Source organism: Plectropomus leopardus, chromosome 10 (genome assembly GCF_026936395.1).
Source record: "Plectropomus leopardus strain MGB_pleo_1.0 chromosome 10, ASM2693639v1, whole genome shotgun sequence".
Taxonomy (NCBI): domain Eukaryota; kingdom Metazoa; phylum Chordata; class Actinopteri; order Perciformes; family Serranidae; genus Plectropomus; species Plectropomus leopardus.
Window position 1 is genome coordinate 37,038,697 of NC_142185.1, and position 7,974 is coordinate 37,046,670.

The 7,974-nt window shown below is 43.0% G+C and overlaps 1 protein-coding gene across 3 annotated transcripts in view; it reads left to right on the plus strand.

Annotated features, from left to right (window-relative positions):
- enox1 (ecto-NOX disulfide-thiol exchanger 1) overlaps positions 1–7,974 on the plus strand; it is a 97,109-nt gene continuing 89,135 nt past the window's right edge. For 2 of the 3 annotated variants that reach the window (XM_042494216.2, XM_088083822.1), the window contains exon 1: positions 8–248. The gene's annotated coding sequence lies outside the window, so the exon portion shown is untranslated. Of the gene's footprint in view, positions 249–7,974 lie in introns of all 3 variants that reach the window. The other variant, XM_088083823.1, reaches the window with a different exon arrangement.

Sequence of the window (7,974 nt, forward strand, 5' to 3'; positions counted from 1 at the left end):
GGATCAGTTCCCGCTCACACAGACCCGGACCGTCGTGCACGGCGCTCTCTCGCTCTCTCTCCCTCGCTCTCGCGGAGACGCGCCCCCGGCTTGGTTCCGTCCTACCGGAGGCAGCAGCTCGGTGTCTGCGCGCTCAGATGCACCGGAGCGCGTGAGAGGAGGCACACGGAGGGAGGACCGTCTCCAGCTCCACCTGCACCGGAATTTATTCACCGCGGACACCGGAGCTTCTAACGGAGCCTGAACCGGTAAGAAGAACTCTCCCTCTCTTTCTCCAGTGTGTGTGTGTGTGTGTGTGTGTGTGTGTGTGTGTGTGTGTGTGTGTGTGTGTGTGTGTGTTTTTTGATGGCACGCGCTGCTGCTGCTCGGTCCATCACACAGAGCTGCTCCGGCACGAGCCACTTGAGATCAAAGTGTGACATTGTACCAGGATGGACGGTGTTCGCGGTGCGCGCGAGGCTCCCGTGTTGGCTCCGGTGTTGGCTCCGGTGGAGGCTCCGGTGTTGGCTCCGGTGTTGGCTCCGGTGGAGGCTCCGGTGTTGGCTCCGGTGTTGGCTCTGTCGGTTTGTCGGTATTGGTGAAACAGACCGGCTGATTCTGTAACAAAGACTCCGCGTGCAGCCTCCTCCTTTTGTTCAACAGTTTCTCAGTGAAAGTGACTCAGATGAGACTGATCTCAGGTCAGATCCTCCTGCTGATGTTCACTCTGACCCAAAAACACAAAGTCACACAACACTGGAGGAAGAGGAGGAGGAGGAGGAGGAAGTGTGCCATGAGAGTCATGACAGTCTGCAGCCTCCTGATGAGGAGGATGGTGTGTGTGTGTGTGTGTGTGTGTGTGTGTGTGTGTGTGTGTGTGTGTGTGTGTGTGTGTGTGTGTGTGTGTTTTGATGATGATGATGATGGTGTGTGTGTGTGTGTGTGTGTGTGTGTGTGTGTGTGTGTGTGTTTTGATGATGATGATGATGATGATGATGGTGTGGGTGTGGGTGGTGTGATGGTGAGGATGATGATGATGATGATGGTGTGTGTGTGTGTGTGTGTTTTGATGATGATGATGATGATGATGATGATGATGATGGTGTGTGTGTGTGTGTTTGTTTTGATGATGATGATGATGATGATGATGATGATGGTGTGTGTGTGTGTGTGTGTGTTTTGATGATGATGATGATGATGATGATGATGATGATGATGGTGTGTGTGTGTGTGTTTGTTTTGATGATGATGATGATGATGATGATGATGATGATGATGGTGTGTGTGTGTGTGTGTTTTGTGTTTTCTCATAAACATCATGTGTGTTCAGACAGTTTTTTGTAGTTTTTGCACCAAAAGAAATCCAAAATGCTTTGTTTTAACCCTTTAATATCACACACTCGTATCTGCGCACAAAATGTTCTTTTCGACACAAAAATATTCCACATTTATGTGATTTTCTACTTTCATTGAATTTTCTTTATTTCAGCAGCATCAGTCTTTATCATAAAATATTCATAAATCTTCAGAATTTTAACCCTTGAAATGCCAGTTTTTGTTTTGATGCTACAATGTTTTTAGATGAAAAAAGAATTATTTTCGATATACTACATACAAAGTATATATTACACCTATATATCTATAAACCTTTATTGTGCAGTTTTCCTTTAATACGTGTACATTACTACACACATATTTCTTCATGTTTATGTTGACTCTTGTTTCAGTTTTGGTATTTCACGCTCTGTGGATCTTTTTGGCAGAGCCTCTCTGTTGATTTCACACACAGTTTGTTTATGTGACAAATAAAACTTTAAATCTCTCAGCAGCTGCAGACAGAAACATATGTTTCTATATATTATTACCACATCCTAAAACACGGCTGCTGTTTTCATAAATGTTGTAATCAGAGTCAGAGCTGCTGTGCAGAGACTCACAAACATGATGCAGCTCTTAGTAACGAGTCACCGTGGCGACGAGAGGAGAAGCATCCCCCAGACAAACACTTCCTGTAATGTGATCGCAGTCAGCTGTTAAACACGTCTGTAACAGACTCACTGCGCTCGGCCTCAGGTTTCCTCAGCGGCCTGTTTGTTCTGATTTCTGTTTTCAGACTTTTGAAAGAGACTCAGATTCACAGATTTCTGCTCAGAGATGCTGCGTGTGGTCATGTGACGTCTGAAGGTCGTAGTTTCTGAGTTTGGAGGTCGTTCTTTAACTTGTTTGTGTTGATGAGCTTTGAGGAGAGAACAAGAAGCTGATGGCTGTTTACACTATTTATGTTTTAATATATTATTTTTTGATATATTTTATATTTTTATATATAATCCAGCTCACTCTTCATGGACAGCAGTTAACATTAACACCATATTACATGACATGTGATCAAAAATTCATATTTAATACGTGAATTAATAAAACGTTTCTTCCCGTTGATCAGACACTGATGTTCCCTCCGTGTTCGTGCGTTTGTGACGTGGCGTCGGCGCCTCGTGCTGTAAAGTCAGCGTGTTGTCGGTGTTAGTTTTCTGGCTGCTGCAGAGTTCAGTTTGCTGCAGCTAACAGACACAAACTCAGATGTGACTCTGCTGAAAGTCGCTGATCAATACGAGGAACAAAATAACCAAATATATCTTTTTTTACCGTCAGTTGTCGACTCTGTTTCATGATTTCTGACATTTCTGCTCTGAAACGTCACGCAAACGTTACGACTCGCCAACTCGGGAATCATTGATGTTTCCCATTTTTGCCTATGTTTACAAAAAAATGAGCACTTTTGTTGTTTGTAGAGGATGTTACCTGAACTTTCAGAAGAACATTCTGGAAACTAACTTAATGAAACATTGCAATGGTTGCATTGTAACGTTCTTAGAATGTTTTCAGAACCCAAAATTGCTCGCTGGGGAGGAATTACAGCATCTGTGTGACTGCCCACATGTCCCTTGGGCCTGTGGGCTGATGGGAAAACACGGCGATGAGAAGAAATAAAACAGACAGACGCTGAATCGGCTTTATGTTTCCTGCAGCTCATTACAGCCAGAAGCAGAAAGCAGCCTGTTAGCAGCCGTAATGCGATTATCCATCCTCCCTCCTCGTGTGTCGGCACCGACGCCGCGCGGCCACCTCACACACGTTAATTGACCCCACGCCGCACTGCTCAATGGGGACGACTGGCACTAATTGCGGTGGTATTTTGAGATACGGTGGAGCATTAGGCTGTGTTCCACCGCCGGAGGAATTATCCACCAGAGACCGCTCCACGTTTTTCTCTGTGTTTGTGTGTCCCTGCGTTTGGTCACAGTGTGGGGACTTAAACCTGATGTCTTCATCGCGCTCTGAGGACCAGAGACGAGCTCTGCACACCGTTAAGGTTCTGTCTGAAAACCATCAAAACTCTTCAGAGCAGAACTCTTCCACAGTTTCTGTCTGAGTTTCTGCTCGGTGTTGATGCTCCGCTGCTGAGCTCAGCGCAGAGCGACGAAAGTTTCACACTAAAAACAGTCATCTCCTTTTTCAACAACAAAAAGGTGCTGGAAGATGGAGAACTTTTGTCCTCCATTGCTGAAAACAAAAGCAGGAGGAATGACAACAGCTTGGAAACACTCATCAGCGTGTGCATGTCTGTACTGATAACAGCGTCATCCCCTGAATAAATGCCGGCTTATCTCCGAAACCACAGACATGTAACGTTTGTATGTTATTATGTCGCAGATACGATGGAACATGAAGCTTCAACAATCGCAGGTCAGACGTGTTGTTGTAAGATCCAGGTTTGGTCGCACTAATGCAGATGGAAAAGGCTGCGATGTGTCGATAAAAACACACACGCCGCTGTTAATGGCAGGAAGTGTTGCTAAAATCAGCCACAAACGGTGCTGTAAATTATGGGATGTGTTGCTAAAAAGCACCCAGGTTTTGTGGCATAGATGCTGCTGGATGGCGAGATGTGTCACTAAAGTCGCCCAGGTTACTTGGCACAAACAGCGCCATAAACGCTGTGAGGTTTTGCTAAAAAACATCTTAATGACACAGACGGCGCCGTAAACACTGTGATGTGTCAATAAAAAAACTCCCAGGTTTGATGGTGCACACGCTGCTGTCACTGGCAGGATGTGTCCCGAAAACACACTCTGGCTCAGTGTTACAAACGGCGCCGTAAACGCCGCCATGAACAGATTAACTCGAGTGCGTGAGTGACTCACACGGCTTGCGCGCTGACCGAGAAAATAGCAGCTGTGTCGCTCTGTGTGACCCTTTTTCCACTGCACAAAAAACTGCTGACGCCTGCTAACATCTGGCTTTTGTACTGAAAGGTCACAATCTGCAGTCACTTCCGGGTCACATGACTCTGTAGTAGTCACGGGATTTATCTGCTGCAGTCGTCAGTGACGGGGCGCCGCAAAATACCTCCAGTCTCCGCCCACACAGTGCTCGAAAGTCGATTAAAATTTAGTCAGCACAGATTTTGAGAGAGCGGCTAAATCAGTAACAGATAAAAAAAAGATTTTTGCTGCTTTTTGCTGTTTACTAACCTGTTTTCCAGCCTGTCCGTGTACACAGCTCTGCTCTACTGGCAATGAGAAACCAGTCTATACTGGTTTAAAAAAAAACCTTCATACGGGCTGATTCTGGTGGAAACAGGGATTATTTAGGGTGAACTGTCCCTTTAAGGTGAGGCATGTCCTGATGGTGAAGATATAGATTCAATGGAGGGGAGAGGACTCAAGGATGTGTGTGTGTGTGTGTGTGTGTGTGTGTGTGTGTGTGTGTGTGTGTGTGTGTGTGTGTGTGTGTGTGTGTGTGTATTGATCAGCTGGCTCTGACCCCAGTTTCTCTCTCTGCAGCTGTTTTTCATTCGGTGTCACATAAACGACTCTGTGAGCTTCACAGCTACTCACTGTGAACACACACACACACACACACACACATGCATTTGGCTGGTTTTCTGTGTCCTGATGCAGACAGTTGTAGTGTGAATGAAGGCAGCATGTGCGACAGGCTGGATGATTTTTTGGAAAAATGTCTCAGTTTAAAGATGACAGATGGAGGTTTACTGCAGAGTGAAATCCTCACACGAGAAACACTGAGACAAGACGACAGTAGACGGTTAATGGATTATATTTATTGTTAATAGATTAAGAAGAATAATGATTAAACAAAAGACTGATCTAATCAAGTGACCAAAAATAACCCTTTAAAACCAGAGCAAATAAGATGATTTTTTTCAAAATCGCTAAAAAAGGCAATAAGAAACTTTAAAAGAAAAGACACAAAAATTTACAAACTAAATTGCAAAAAGAATAACAATAAATAAATAAATAATAGCAACAACAAACAAACAAGGAAATAACCCTGAAAATGTGCTTATAAATATTAATAAATCTGTAAAATATTTTTAAACATATAATATGATAATTATAAATATCGTTTTTTGGCATTTGTTTCTAAAAAATAATCATGGTGTTCAGTTTATTTCATGCAATTTGCTCGTTGCTTTTTTACCAATTTTTTTCAAAAGAAAGAAAACCATTTTGCTCAGATTCAAAGATTCAAATACGTGTGAAGGCATTTCAGCAGCAAAGTGACATCGATCCAGGTTTAAAAGGGTTAATCAAAACACATTAATTCAATGTTCAGTAATATAAATGATTCAATTATTCATATTATTCTCCAAATGAATGTGTTGTGATGGTTACGTTCACATTTGTTTTTATGTATTTAACATCGACCTGCCCTGGAAATTTGTGTAATGTAAATATTCATAAAAATGAATTGTCCTGTATTTTAAATTAAATTAAATTAAATCATAAACAATGGTGTAAATGCTATAAATGAGATTTTTAAACATTTTTGAAAAACAACTGAGAAACTGATCGATTATCAAAATAACGGATTCATTTTCTGTTGATTTGTGATCGTGCTAATCATATCACCGCTATAAAAGACACATGAATAAAAGCATGAAGCATGAACACACACACACACACACACACACACACACAGAGGAGTGGCAGCACATCAAACAGTCTCTCTCTATTCCATCAGTGTGATGAAGAGAGACGAGGAGCTGCAGGGAAGAGCTGCTGTGACTGAAGTGCTTTCTAATTCACACAATGGCCGTGTGTGTGTGTGTGTGTGTGTGTGTGTGTGTGTGTGTGTGTGTGTGTGTGTGAGTGAAATGTGGGGTCTTTTTCTGGCGACACATCAAGTAAATCTGGTTTGTGCTGAAGCTGCAGAGGAAGGAAGGATGAGGAAAGAGGATTTACTTTCTGACACACTTCCCGAGCTCAAAGTAACCGTTCATGTTATCATCAGTTCATGTTATCATCAGCTCATGTTATCATCAGCTCATGTTATCATCAGCTCATGTTATCATCAGCTCATGTTATCATCAGTTCATGTTATCATCAGCTCATGTTATCATCAGCTCATGTTATCATCAGCTCATGTTATCATCAGCTCATGTTATCATCAGTTCATGTTATCATCAGCTCATGTTATCATCAGCTCATGTTATCATCAGCTCATGTTATCATCAGCTCATGTTATCATCAGTTCATGTTATCATCAGTTCATGTTATCATCAGCTCATGTTATCATCAGCTCATGTTATCATCAGCTCATGTTATCATCAGCTCATGTTATCATCAGTTCATGTTATCATCAGTTCAGATGGAGACGAATGAGCCGCTGCCATGTTGTACAGGTGTCTCTCTGTGGACGGATGTCTCACTGTGGACGGATGTCTCCACATAAGATGGAAACATTAATGAGGACACAGACGGAGACAGAAACCATCAGCAGCAACCAGGAAAACCAGCAGCAGATAAACTGGTTCAGTCAGACACCATGTGATGGTCCCAGTACAGCTGACCAACCAATGACGTGAGGACACTGTGTGTGTGTGTGTGTGTGTGTGTGTGTGTGTGTGTGTGTGTGTGTGTGTGTATGTGTGTGTGTAGGTTTTTGTAGATAAGCAGCAGCTCTTGCTCTTCCCATTAGTCCGGCTGAAGAAGGACGACACGACTTCCATTTAACACCACCCACACACACACACACACACACACACACACACACACACACACACACACACACACTCACACTCACACTCACTCACTCGCGCACACACCCACCCACCCACACACACACACACACACACGCACACACACTCACTCGCGCATACACCCACACACACACACACACACACACACACACACACACATTCTCTGGAGGGTTAAATGCAGGTTAAACGTCGGGTGTCTGACATGATGTTTATCTGTGTAAGATTCATTGTGTCACACAAACACATCCATTTCTATTGTCACACAACACGTGTGTGTGTGAGTGTGTGTGAGTGTTTGTGTCTGTGTGTGAGTGTGGTTGTGTGTGTGTGTGTGTGTGTGTGTGTGTGTGTGTGTGTGTGTGTGTGTGTGTGTGTGTGTGTGTCTGGTATGAATTAGTCCTCAGTCTGTGGACTGTATGGGTTTTTTTGGATGGTTTGACAGTTTCCTCTCCATCACAAACACACACATGGCTTTAATATGTTAGTTACAGAGACGTGAATGAGAAGCAGCTCACACACATCAGCGCTCATTATTTCAAACATTATCAGCTCATTAGTGTTATTAGTGATAATAAATGTAATAAATGCATGCCGTCAGTCTGTCCTCGCTCTGTGACCCGACCGAGCAGACCTGAAAAGACTCTGCAGGAGACGAACAGATCAATCTGCTCAGACGTTTTTTTCCCTCATTCCTAAAAACACAACATATGAAAATCTGCTGCACCGTAACTGTTCATCATGTGACCACATTTCAGGAGTTTAAGGGTATTTTATGATTTCAGGATATTTCCAGGATTTTGGATGTTTCTAGGACTTTTGGACGTTCCGAGGATTCTAGCATGTTTGTAAGATTTCAGAAGGTTTGTAGGTTTTTTGGATGTTTCTGCGACTTTATGATGTTTTCAGGATGTTTCTAAGATTTTAGGACATGT